The 14,324-nt window shown below is 40.7% G+C and overlaps 1 protein-coding gene across 3 annotated transcripts in view; it reads left to right on the forward strand.

Moving 5' to 3' along the window:
* The first annotated feature begins 2,759 nt into the window (after nt 1–2,759).
* Nucleotides 2,760–14,324, forward strand: part of Akap11 (A-kinase anchoring protein 11) — a 43,897-nt gene continuing 32,332 nt past the window's right edge. For all 3 annotated transcript variants that reach the window (XM_090342084.1, XM_090342085.1, XM_090342086.1), the window contains exon 1: nt 2,760–2,870. The gene's annotated coding sequence lies outside the window, so the exon portion shown is untranslated. The remainder of the gene's footprint in view (nt 2,871–14,324) is intronic.

Raw genomic sequence — 14,324 nt, forward strand, 5'->3', positions numbered from 1 at the left:
AGGTCAAACTGCTGACCCTTATTTTTTTTTTTTGAAATCTTGTTTATATTAAAAATGAAGGGTTAGATTCCCTTAAGATATTGCCTCAAGGATTCTAAAAAATTATGTACACACTAGTAGGACAGAAGTTGGATCGGCATATGTGAATCACTATTCATTGCATGCTACACAGGTTCAAAATAGCATCAGAGAAAGGGAATATGAGATTGGGCAGGTGGCAATGCTTCCGTTTTCCGAGACAGTGAGAAGGCCAGTGTATCTTAGGAAAGCATTCCTGGTATCTCTATTCATCAGCGTCATACTTCCCCAGCTGGTGTCTGTATCCAATTTCCTTTGGCTTGTGCTGTGACCCTGATAGGTTTTCATAATAGTCTGTTTCATTTCCCTTTCCAACTTCCTTCCTACTGCTATGTATGCCCAAGTGGAACTGAGGCTTAACCACTGGCATGTAGACTAAGTTGCCTTGTTTTATGCATGAGGAAGATGAGACTCTAGGTGATAAGGAGCCTTGATTTACTTGTGTCACTAAGGAGAGGATTTCACATTAGAACTCCTTTGCTGATTGATTTGTATTTCTTTTAATAACTCCTTCAGTTTCCAGCTTTGAATCTATATTTTCAAATTGTATGCTAAGAAATAAGTAGGTAGAGGGGATATTATGTTCTCTTTTCCTTAGAATTGACTTTGAGGGAGAACAGGTGGTAATAGTGAAGTAAATAATGTAGACAAGAAAACCAAGAATGAGGTCTTCCTTTTAGCCCATGTGTTTTCTCAAGTAAAAAAAAAAAAAATCCTGCTTGTTTTCTATGACATAGGAGAAACCCATGTGGTTTTAAGAAAAGGCAGCACACAGTACTAGAGCTTTGATCTAACATCTTGGAAGAATGCCAAGGTCACAAACTCTCACTTGGATTACAGTTTGATTCAGTTTTGTCCTCCTTATAATCCTTCCTCCATCCATTCTCTGAATGGAAGGGTTTTTTTTGAGTCAACATGGGGGATTTGTTTCTTCTGTTTGTAACTCGAAAACATTAAAGAGTAATGAATTCCTTTCTAGGGTAAGAAAGAATGAACATCTAGAGGATCTAGTCCCTGTTTACTTCTCACTTCTCCAAGCTTAGTTCTTAGTTTCTCAATCTCCCACCCGCTAAAATAAGAGTAAGCCTCAATTCAGGGCCTATCAACTACAATTTTCCTTTGCCAGAGAGATGCTCTTTTCTTTTCTTTTTGCCTGATTTAAATTTTTTTTTTTTTTGCTTAGTTTCTGAACCAGTGCTGGAACAGGCTGGTGCTCCACCACTAGTCACACAGACCCATTTATTTTTCTTTCTTTAATTGGTAATTGGAGATAAGATATCTTAAGATTTTCCAGGCTTGGCTGGCTTCAATTGTGTTCCTCTCAGATCTCTGCCTCAAGCCTAAGGGTTACAGGTGCTATTGAACTATGTCTCTTCAAGAGGACCGCCCCCTCCTCAAGTAGTCACCGATGATGTACTTACACCATATTACTTACAGTTATACGCATATAGCGTAACACAACAAATTATTTTTTTCTCTTTTCTTCTTAGCTTTCTGTGACTTTACCTTCATCACTAGCTTGGGCACTCTTGGCGTGGTGCCTAAAATTCCTAAGGGCTCAACCACAATTTGTTGAAGTGATTATCTATTCCGTCCACCCATCCACCCATCCACCCATCCACCCATCCACCCACCCATCCATTCATCCATCCATCCATCCATCCATCCATCCATCCATCCATCCATCCATCCATCCATCCATCCATCCATCCATCTCCAGACCTCTCCTTCAGATCGGACAAACGCTAACCCATCATGAAAATCCACAGGGGGGAAAATGTCTTTCTCATCCATGCAAGCATTTCCAGTGTGCGGCTGGGTTGGTTGTGCGCACCGAATCTGACTGGTCGCAGTCAACCCCTCGGCTTGTCATTTGGGCCTGGCGGCTTCCGCCGTCGCCCGGTAGTCGGGGTGAGCACTAGGGCCCGGGGGCCCCTCGGGCTGGCCCGCGGGGTTCAGGCGGCAACGCGGCCTCCGAGAGCGGTCCTCCCGGGAAAGAGAAGCTAGGGCGCCGGGCGCGGCGGTGGGGGAGGACGGGCCGAGCCGAGGCCGCGGGCCCGGCGGGGCTGCCGGCCGCTCCCGGAAGGCCCCGGGGGCTGGCCACCGCAATCGAGCCGGCCTTCGGGAACGGAAGGCGTCGCTCGGACCCCGGACCAGAGGCCTCAGGGGTGGCGGGACAGACGACAGAACTCCGCAATGCAACGCACCTGCGGGGCCGACGAGGCGCGGGTACGCCGGCGGGAGGAAGGGGTTAACCCGTTTCCAGGGCAACGACGAGGCAGCGGCGCCCGCCGCGGGTGCGTAGGTCAGCCTCGGGATTAAAACTCCCACGGCGGAGCGCGATCTTGACGAATGGAGAGGCCGCCTCGGCGTCACGTGACCGGAGGGCTGGCTGCGTGTTCGTCCCCCCCCCAGCACGTGGGGAGGCGTTATTTATTTATTATTATTAATTATTATTAGTTTTCCTTTTCCCCTTTTAAGATCCCACCTACTTTTGCGCGGGCTGGTCCGTGGTGTGGTTCTCGCGAGAGGTGAGCTTCCTTCTCTCGCGAGAGTGAGTGGGAGGCGTGGGGAGTAGGCCGGGTCGCGAGCTGGAGCGGCGGCGGCGGCGGCGGCGGCGGAAGCCGAGGGGGTGGGCAGGGCGAGGGCGGGGGCGGGCCGCGGGGCTGGGAGGGGGGGAGGGTGGGAGCCTCTGCCGGAGGGGGCGTTCGCTGCTCGCCGGGCTCGCGCCGCCGGTCGTTGTGGGCCGGTGATGACGGGCCGGTGACATGCCCGAGAGCTGCGGCCGCCAGGTGAGCCGGACGTGGCCTCGGCCGTCCGCCCGCCCGCGCTGGGAGCTGCGCGCCGACCTGGGTGGCGGCGGGTGTGGGGCCGGGTTGGATGGAAGGATGGATGGACGGACTGACTGACGGACGGATGGACGATGCTGCCCGGCTCCTCCGCCCCGGCCTGTCGCCCGCCGGCGGTCCCTGCTTAGGCTGCGGGTGGGGGGGGGGCAGCGCCGGGCTTGGCGTCGGGAGGCGCTGGGGAGGGGGTGGGGGAAGGGGCTCTGAGGGAAGGCGCGGGGGGGGGGGGGGGGGGTTGCAAATGTGGCGTTGCCACCGCGGCCCCACCCCGGGGTGGTCTCCGCTGCGGGGCGGGGGGCGTGCGAGCGAGCCCGTACAGGAAGAGGAGGACATTGCACTTTGTCCCCGAACAGCATCTTTGGCTGTCAGAACCCTCGGGCCCTGGAACCAGATCCGGTGATGGAAACGCAGAGCGTCCACGGGCTCTTCTGAGAATTGATGGCTGCGTTTGCCGTCCAGTTCTCTCCCAGGCTTTGTATGGAGACCGTTCCGAATTCCGAACGGATTGGTAATACTTGTATGACTCTGGAAAGAAAGTGTAGCTATTGCTAAAGCATTAAAACCTAAAACAAAATGACAGTGACAGTAAACTCGAATACCCCCGTGGTTTGGTTTATGAACAGTTTTTTCCCCCCTCTGGGTATCCTCTTGAAAATCTTATTAATTAGAGATGTTTGGGGTTTAGGTATTAAGTCAGTCGATGGTGAGAAAAGCTGGCTAGAGCTTATGGCCTTAGTAAAGACCTACTGGAGTTGATAATTCTGTTAGCACTTTAGCTTTGTAATTATCCTGCCCCTTAGTTTCTTTGTCTCTCGTTAAGAATGTTATGTCCAGGGATAACTGATTTCGTTATATATGAAAACAGAAAATAGTGTTCAGAAAAGATGAAGCGTCTGATTAAGCAAAAAGGATTTTTTTTAAAAAATGTCTTGATGATTTTAGAAAATATGGTAGCTCAGTGCCTTGGTGCGATTGGTGTCACCTGTTCAAATAGTGCCATTTCATGAAGCTTTTACATACACATTCAACATTTTTCGAGTAGTACCCTGGTTAGTCATACTGTTTTATGTCCCTTCAGGCAAAATTGACCCAAAGGTGATAAGACAATTCCACATTTACTTGTGCCTGTAACGGTGATGCAAAATTAAAGAATGTTAATGGAATCAGGGAAGAATTGAGCTCAAGCTGAGCTCATGACTAGTGTATTAATCCACAGAGCTTCACTATTGAAAAGATGGTAAGGACTTTGAGACTGTACTTCTAGGTCATGTGAAATTCTCTAGTCTTCTCTAAACTCGTTAAGTCCAAGAGTAACTCTAGAAGCTGAAATATTTCCCTTTGTTTTTAATTAGGTTGTGTGTGGGGGGGGAGAGTGGTACCTTTAACTTTTTTTGTATTAATTCCAGGACCTTACTGTCTGGAAAAGGAACTTGGACCAAAAGTGTGAAAAACTTAAGAGAATGTCCTTTAGTCAGTGGGCAAAGGAGGCTAGTCTACATTTGAAAAGCTCCCTCCCATACCCTCTTGGCAAAGAGGTAGAAAACCACATTTTATTGCTGGTTTTGTTTTTTTTTTTTTTAAACAATGATTTTGCAAGGATTTCAAATTTTAGGTTATTTGTTGCTTTGAAGAGTAATTGAAGTAACTTTGGGTAGGTAATTACTAGTTACTTAGGCAGATCGATTTGCCTTTTATGAAGAGAACTATTAGTAATAAATTAATCCTTTGGAGGGAATGAAAGGTGGAGCAAGTCAGGAAAAGGTATAATCTGTGTATGAGTTAAGGGGATATGTAAACCATTAGTATGGTGAAGAGAAAGGAAAATGCTTTATTTCAAAACAAATTGGTCAGTTCTAATTGATTTAATTTTCCTCTTCATGTCTACATATAAATGTATTAAAATATACTTTGAAATGGCTGCTGGTGGAAGCAGCCTGGGCAGGAAAGTTTAAGAGACGCTCATTTGCAATAAATAACCCAAAAGCTGGAAGTAGAGGTGTGGCTCAAGTGGTAGACCACCAGCCTTGAGTGGAAAAGCTAAGAGACTGTGCCTAAGTCCTAAGGTCAAACTTTACTACTGGTCCTCTGGTCCCTCTCCCTTCTCTCCCTCCCACCCCCCATCTCAAGCCCTCTCTGTCTCTGTGTCTGTCTCTGTCTCTCTCTGTCTCCATACAAATTTCTTTTACAGCTGCCCTGGACTCCTTGGTTATGTTCTTTTAGATTCTTTGTTAATCTTGTTTCCCAACTAAATCTGTTTTTTAGTTGCCTTTTGGATATTTTCAATAGTACAAAGTACTGTCTTATGATTATTGTATAGATGACAATGACTCTACCTTTTGTTTCTCAGGCTTGAGATCTTAAAGTTATCTCTTACACACTCCCTTTTTTATGCCCTCAATATCCTGTTTATGGAAATATCAGTGTTGCATTATAGAGTGCCTTCTATGGTCCATACACTGATCATCTGTAGAGCAGAGGCCTTCACATATTTCAGCTCCTGACTGCTTGTGGGTGGGGGTCTTGTTTGTAGGGGCTTTTTTTTTCAGCAATGATACTTTTACAGGTTGTAGTTTTAGGTGCCACTGATGAAAAGACTTGTGTTCCTAGATTAAGATTTGCAACTTTTTGTTTGGTCAAGTAATCTTACAGATGGGTTATTGTCAAAGTGTAAAAACATTACTTCAGCCTGTAGATACCGTATTCACATTGAAAGTACAATGTAAAACTTTCAGTTTAAGTTGTGCTTACTGTTGCTGAGCAGGGAGTTTTGAAGTCAGTAGCAGTCCACACTTGGTATTTGTCAAGAAGGCTCATATCGATACTTTAAATGCCGGTGACTGGAAGGGCTCAAACATGCTTTAGAAGTAGGTCTTCACCAGGAAGCAGTTCAGAGTGCAGTGATCTTTTTTTTTTTTTTTTCCTTTTGAAAAACAAATGTGGAAAAACAACTATTTTATCCTGGGTTTTTATTACTTTTTTATTTTTTTTTTAATTGTATTTTTATTGTCGGTGTGATGTGTAGAGGGGTTATACTTGTTTGTCAGGTAGTGGGTACATACTTCTTGAACATTGATACCCTTTGTTAATCTTTCAGAAAGTCCTTAAAGTGGAAACCATATTTTCTATTTGTGATATTACCCTCGCCATCAAATGCCTCTCAGTTTCTTGTTCAGGATGAAATTTCCCTCACAATAGTAATGGCTGTTTATTGTGGTTACTGTAGGAAGAGTGCAGAGATGAGTAAGCATAGCATTAGACTATAGACTGAGAGCAAGGACTTTCCATTGTTGTATCCCAATCACTTCAACTTAGACTTTTGCTGCATATTGGTGCTGAATGTTATTAGTATTTACAAGTTAGTGCTGGTGCATAGTCTTGTTAAACCAAGGCAGTGTAGTCAAAAGTGCTAAAATAAGGCAGTGATAGTTTTGTTTCCCAAGAGATACTTGGCATTTTTTCATAGAATTTTTATTTTTCACAGCTAAGTGGATGTTGCTGGCATCTAGTGGGTAGAGTCCAACGATGGTGAAAAATGTCCTCACTACAGTGCCCAGACTTATCTGACCCAGAATGTCCATGGTGCTGAGATAGAGATACTGCAGGGGAAGAAGAAAATGGTATATTGTATGTGCAGAAATGAGACTGAATTACAATAAAAAGGGTAGAAAATTTGAAGACGCGAGTATCTTAATGTTTTAAATATTATCATTGTTTAGAAAGGCAAAACGGTAATAACTGATATTTTGGTAACTTTAAATTTCATAAGTCACACAAAGCTCTGTACCCAAAAGCACATACTTTGCATATTTGGCAAATTTAGCACTAGGCACGTGGTATAGGTGATCTTAATAATCCTTATGGGTGTTACTTTTCTAATTTTTAGGTCTCCAATAACTGAAGCAAGACTAAAATTCAAGCTTTGGTTTATACAGCTTCTTTGCCCATTCTCTCTACTGTAACATGTTCATGAAAATTATTTTATAAATGCAAAGAGAAGATAAATGTTAAAAGATTTTCTAAAAAAAACCAAAAAAACAAAAACATGTTCACAAAAACAGATTAAAACCACATTTTCACTTAATGCTGGGGATAGAACCCAGGGCCTAAAGCATTAACTAGGCAGGTGCTCTGCTATTTAAGACATACCTCTTACCCATTCTGGGTTTTTTTGTTTTGTTTCATTTTTTTTTTTAATTTTGTTTTGTTTTGCTTTGTGGGTCATGGGCTTGAACTTGGCCTGGGCACTGCCCCTGAGCTCTTCAGCTCAGGGCTACTGCCTTACCCTTGAGCCAAGCCCCACTTCCTGTTTTCTAGAGGTTAATTGGAGATAAGAGTCTCGGGTCCTTTTGTGCCCAGGCTGGCTTTGAACCTTGATCCCCAGATCTCAGCCTCCTCAATAAGTAGGATTACAGTCGTGAGCCACCTTGCCTGTTTGTTTTTTTTTTTTAGTTTTTTTTTTGGGGGGGAGGGGTACATTTTGTTTTTAACATATGATCTCACTAGCTTTTCTCCAGTTGGCCTCAAACTAGATATTCTCCTGCCTCCACCATAGTATATGCTAGTATTCTAGTATTACACGCATATATCTGCATACCCAACTTCTTGCAACCTCTGAAGAATTCAATAAACAGTTTTCCCCAGCGGGGGGCGGGGAAAGGGTGGCTTCCACTCAAGGGTGGAGCCAACTTTGGAATACTTACCTGCCCTGTCAGGTGCTGTATTGTACCCTATTGTATGGCTTTCCTGTTCCAGTGAGCCTCATCTCTACTTTGCAGAACAGCAGGGTAACAACATCTGTATTCCACAGCTCAGTGGATTGGTATTCTGTTTTACTTTTCAGGTATTTAGGGTATAGGATTATTTTTGCCTACAATCTTTCTTCAAATAATATCATTTCACATACAGTATGAAATCTTTTGGCAGTATTTTTCACTTTCCACCCACTACATTTTTTATCACATATATTTCACTTTTATTTGTAATACATTGTGACTATTTTAAATTTTGAGCAGTTATTTTTTTTAAAAGAGAGGAGAACCAGAAAATAATTTTAATGTTATTGTACTTACCATTTCAGGTGCTCTTTTGTTACTTCTTTGATAATCCAAATTTCTAGCTGATGTATTTTCTTAGAGGATTTCTTTTCACACTCACTCTATTGTGAGCAGCTGGTGATGATTTCTCACAGCTCTTATTAGGCTGAATAAATTTTGCCTTAAAATTTGAAAGATGTTTTCATTATGTATGGATATTTTAGTTTTGCTGTTTTTCCTTTCCAGTGCTTTAACACATCCTTTGTTCTCTATATATGATTTGACCTTTTATGATAGTTTTTATGAAGTTCTTTTTATCATTGGTTTCTACAAATTTAGTTGTGATGTGCCTTGGTTCTTTTTATTGTATTCCTCTTGGGGTTCGTTGGACTTTCTTGGATTGTCACTTTATGGTTTCCACCAAATTTGCTCAATTCTGAACCATTGATTTAGTCTTAAATTATTTATTCAGAATTCAGAGTGCTGAGCATTACACAATGGGGCCTTAAATTATTTTTTCTTTCTTCCCATTTTTGGCCTTCATGGACCCACTTTTTTTTAAGCAATGCTGAATAGGTTGCTTCTGTTGTTTTATTTTACATAGTTTCTATTAAAACTGTACAAATTTGCTTATTTTCAGTGTTTAACCTGCTGATTGTGCTCAGTGTTATTTCATTTTAGAAATATTTTAAATTCAGCTCTAAAAATTTAGTTTTGATTTCTTTTATTCCTTGTTTCTCTCTGTGTCATATCCTTTCCCTTCTGTGTGTGGAACATATTTGTTCGGCAGTTTTAGAACTTTTCCCTATTCATGACCTCATCTCTGTCATTTCTAGGTCTGCATTTACTAACTTTTTTCTCCGTAGGGCTCATTTTTCTTCTACCTCATATACCTTGTGATTTCTTATTATATGTCAGCTGCCATCTGTTTGTCTTTAATATTGTATTTGTTGGGGTACAATCTGTTGATTGTTTGTGACTTGCTTATTTTAAGTCTTGCTAATGTGACAGTTAATTATAATTGTTAGCTTATTGGATTGCGGGATGTCTAGATTAGTAAAGCACACTTCTGCTGTGTCTGTGAACATGTTTCTCTGGAAGATTAATGGAGTAAATTCTGGTGAGTGGTACCATCTAAGGCGCAGGAGGTCCAGGCAGAATAATAAGGGGAAGACAGAAAAGCCCAAGAGGACAGCTCAGTTATCATGGACCAAAATCTCTTGTGAGCCAAATCAATCCTTTCTTTTAAGTTGATCTGCTAGGTGCTCTGTCTAAGCAAGACACAATCTGACTTGTGTCCTGATGCCTTATTTTTCCCTATGAAGGTCATTTCTTTCCCAAGAATCTACCCGTTCCCTGATAGACTACAAAGGCTTTCTCTACTCCAGTTAAAAAACTTTAGTTTACTGTTTTATGGTTGCTACTTCTCTAATCTCAGTCAGCACAGATAGTATTGAGCCAAAATTTCTTGGGGAACTAATCCTTTTCCAGATGACTGGGGCTCTTGCTCTCATTGCACCCAGCTGGCACTGTGCCCTGAAAATTCTAGCCACCTCATTTTCCCTGGACTGAGCTCTTTGTCCAAAACTCATTGGCACTACTGAACTGCCTGGCTTTCCTGTCCTTGTTTTGTGACCTGGAAACACCTGGCAGACTTTATTTCCCTTAAAAGGCCTCACAGTCCTGTATTGCCTGTTGTTTAATGTTTGAATACCAGTGTTTGTGTGTGTGTGTGTGTGTGTGTGTGTGTGTGTGTCTCTCTTTCTCTCTCTCTCTCTGTCTACACACACACACACACACACACACACACACACACATTGAGCTATTCTGTTGTAATAATGTTGAACAGAATAGTAATGGCATTTGGTCAAAATGTGTTATTTGGAGCATTTATTGCAAATATGATCTCATAGTATTGCAAACTTTAAAATATCTTACAAACAAGCCATAAAGTGTAGATGCATCCATTTAAACATGTAAAAGCATACTTTTCTCTTTGAGGTTATTATTATTATTATTTTAAATTTTGAGCTGTGTTCTGGTAGATCACACCTGTAATCCTAGCTACTCAGATCTGAGGATTGTGGTTCAAAGCCAGCCCAGCATGAAAGTCCATGAGACTCTTTATCTCCAGTTAACCACCAGAAAATGGAAGTGGAGCTGTGGCTCAAGGGATAGGGCGGTAGTTATTAGCTGAAAAGCTCAGGAACAGTGCCCAGATCCAGAATTCAAGTCCCAATACTGCCAAAAAAAAAATTTTTTTTTTGAGCAGAGCCTTGATATGTAGACTGGCCTTAAATGCACAATCCTTGCCTCAACCTGGTGTTAGGATTGCAGACATGTGCTGCCACTCCTGGCATAAGATTCCTCTTTATTCAGGAATTACTTGAATGTCTACTATGTTAAAGTACAAGTGCATAAAATATTTATGTCTCCAAGGAACTCACAAGAGGGAAATATACAAATAATGACATAAAAGAGTTAAAAGACAAACTACTTAAGATAATAAAGGAGGTAGCTACTATTTGGACAGTGAGGGAAAAAAGAGCCAAGAAAGAGAGAGGTCATTAAACTGTGTTTACAGATTAAGCTCAGCTAATAGAAGTGAAAGTGGGAAGTAAACAGGAAGTTTAGGACCATGACAGGTCATGGTAGTGTCTGCAGTTTATTGTCCCTTTAAAGTTAGAGAATATGGGAGGAGAGTGTTTAGGGAGGCGTTTTATTCAGATATTAAACAAACCAACTTGAGAATAGCTGATTATTTCAGTCTGTTTTGTGTGTTGCTATAGCAAAATACTTAAGATTAATATCTTACATAGAAAAAAAAATCCATTTACCTCACAGTATTAGAGGCTTGAATACCTCACAGTATTAGAGCTAGTTTGGGTAGCTTCATCTGTTCAGCCTCTGATGAAATCTTTCTGGATACATCACAAGATAACAGATAACATGATAGTGTACATGATAGGACAGAGCCAGGGAGCAGGGAGAAGCCAAACTCGCTTTTATATATCAGCCATCTTGGGGTACTAATCCAGTTCCATGAGAGCTGAACTCCAAAAGACAGTTTTAAGACATTCATGAGGGAAGTTCTCCTAAGGTCTAAATATCTTCTGGTAGGTTCCACCACCACCCAGCACATGATCCTCTCAGGGGAAGTCCTCATAGGAATATTTAATTGGATTTATCTAATAGAAAACTAGATATAGGAAAGGAAATGGAAGCACAGAACTGAATTGAAGATATAGGGAGTTATTTTCATAGTTCAAACCAGGGAAAAAACTCAATTGAATGAAAACCAAAGAGGGGGATGAAGGTAAGGAAATAAAAGCATTTGAGAATCAAGTATTTGGGGAAGTAAACCAGTATGATTGGAGAGGTACACAGTGTTTTTCAATCAGAAACTATCATTGTTTACAATATAGATTTAAGCAATATCTCATGGAGATGTGGTCCTTTGTGTGTGTACTATAGAAGTAAGCTTATTTAGCTAGCATGGTGACACATGTCTGCAGGTCTACTACTCAGAAGTCTGAGGCAGGAGTGTAGTGATTTGTTTGAGGCTATGTCAGCTATAATTAAATAAAACAAAAACAATCTGAGTGCTGGTAGCTCATGCATGTAATCCTTACTGCTCAACAGGCTGAGACCTAGAAGGAGGATTGTGGTTCAGAATCATCCTGAGCAGAAAAGACTATGAGACTCAAGCAAAACTGTTGGGCTGCAAGCATGGGTCTAGTGGTCAAGTGTCAGCCATGAGTAAGCAAACTGAGTGACAGCTTGAGGCCTTGAGTTCAAGCCTCAGTATTGGCACAAACAAGCCTTAACCAGAAATCAGTCTGTCTATATCTATTTGTCTGTCTGTCTATCTATCTATCTATTGCTCTGGAAGTTTGCAAACTAAGGAGTAGGAGGCAAGTCAAAGTGGAACAGACTTGCTAGAACACTGGAAGAGTTTCATACTCCTTAGTATGGTTAATTCTAGTTATTAATGACATAATAATCAGGAAGATAATGTTGCATTGAATGTTTCTTAGGCTATGAAAGGTAGAAAGATTTGAGGACTATACATACATACATACACACACATATACACATGTGCACACATATACACATATATATACATATATATATGTGTGTATATACACATTTATTACCTGATATATATTTAATTGCTTTTAAAATTTGAAACAGGGTCTTTCTGTGTAGCCCAGGCTGGCTTCAAATTCATGATCTTGCTTTAGTCTCTCTCTTGTACAAGGGTTATAGGTGTGCACCTCTGCACTTGGTTGAGAATATTTCCTTGTTGTAAAAAGTATTTGCATCTAATTAGGGGTGGCGGTGGGGGGAGGGAAATGGGGACCAAGACATGAGAAAGGGTATCAATGTATGTGAAGTAATGCAACTTCTATCTGGTGAATAATGTAACCCTTCTATTAATTATAATAAAAATATATTAAAAAAAGTATTTGCATCTAGAAAAGAAGACCAAAAACAGAAAAAACAAAACAACTATGATTGCATCTACCCAGATAAAACCACAGCATACATTCCTTTTTCATATTTCATAATGTATACATATACATGCTTATGTTATATATATACTTGTATTGGAACCAATCTTAAATCTCTTCTTCTATATACAACATTTAAATTCCTTGTCTTGGATGACTTATAAATTTAGTATATCTCCTTGAAGGGATGTACAAGTGTGTGTTTAATCATATATGAGAGAACACAGTTCGTAACATTTTGCAGCTTATATGTGTAATTCAAATTCACTTTTTCCAACTGAGTCGAGTCAAGAAAATGTACTATATCTGAATTGATGAACATTATTTTTATTTTTTCAATTTTTTTTATTATAATAAAGATTATTTCATCTATAAGTACATTTTGTGTAAATGGGTAGAATAAGTTTTGAGTCAAATTATGAAATCAAAGGGTATGTGTATATGATTGGTTCTGTTAATTGCTTTAATTCTTTTGCATCCTCTTGTTTTCTTTCTTCTTCTTATTTTTTTTCCTAGGCCAGTCCTGAAGCTTGACTCAGGGCCGAGCACTGTCCTTGGACTTTCTCAAGGCTAGAGCTCTATCACTTAGGCCACAGCGCCACTTCTAGCTTTTTTTCCTATGTATGTGGTACTAAGGAATCAAACCCGGGTAGAGGCAAGCACTCTACCATTAGGCCAAACTCTTAAGTCCCCTCTCAGTTATCTATTAACTCTATTTAATATTTTCCAGGTTAAATCATATTGCCCTTTTTAAAGTGGTTATTGTTGATGATGGTACTCATAATTTGGAAGGTCTTTCCTGAGCTCTGGTGCCTCACTGCTCAGTTGTTGACTCTATCTGAACTTTGTCTCTCAAGTGCTTTCTTCAATCTGGTTCACTTTAAACTCTTTAACTACCACCATATTAACTAACACAGTTACCTCCTGCTTAGAATTATTGTTTACTTACCCAGAAGAGGGCACATAATAAGTAAAAAATTTGTTATAATAAGGGAAAATCCTGTATTTTTTTCTCTTGTGCGTTTTGCCTAGAACTCTGTCTCTCTAAATAAGGAAACTTTAACCTAGCTAGTGATCCTTGTCTGTCTGCATCCTTTCCAGATTTTTCCCCCATAGTTTACTGGAAGTATATCATAACATCTCATGGGATTTGTTTGTAGGTAGATTGCACAGATACTTTGTATACATTGTTCTTTGTGAACATTTTAAAGTTAAATTCAAAAGTGGTGGACATAGGTTTAATATACTTGTTTTCCTTCATGAGTGAAGCATGGTATAAATTGGAAATTAAACTTAGTTTCATATTAAAGGCAGTGATACAACCTTTGAAGTATTATTAGATTATGAGAACTTGGTGGGGAACATGTATATATTATAAATATAAATATTTATTTGTTGTTGTGAGACTAGGAGTCAAACTTAGTATCTGCTGCTTTGCTAATTGGCTGGTGCTCTACCAATTGAGTCATACCTCCAACATGCTTGTTTTTCTTTTTGCATGCATTTTTTTTCTTCATATATATTCACTATGTTTTTTTCATAGGTCCTGTATTGCATTTGTTTCTTGATCTTGAATAGTGTTTTGGGCTTGCCACTCAAGGTGGACAGAAGACCCTAGTTTACTTGTCACCTTCAGGATCTCATCACTTAGGCCTAACTCAGCATCCCTATGGAATTGTGTTTTCTGCCTCAGGGCATATCAGCTAGAGAGCCTGTGAATTTTCTGGAAAATCTTCCGTGAGTTACCTGTAGTTAACTTTACTCAAAGCAGTTCTTTCAGTTAAGACTTGTAATCTATTCAGAAAACAAAGATGTGATCCAGCATCTCTCTGACTTTTTTGTTTTTTCTTTTC

Source organism: Megascapheus bottae, chromosome 11 (assembly GCF_031878675.1).
Source record: "Megascapheus bottae isolate mThoBot1 chromosome 11, mThoBot2.hap1, whole genome shotgun sequence".
Lineage (NCBI taxonomy): Eukaryota > Metazoa > Chordata > Mammalia > Rodentia > Geomyidae > Megascapheus > Megascapheus bottae.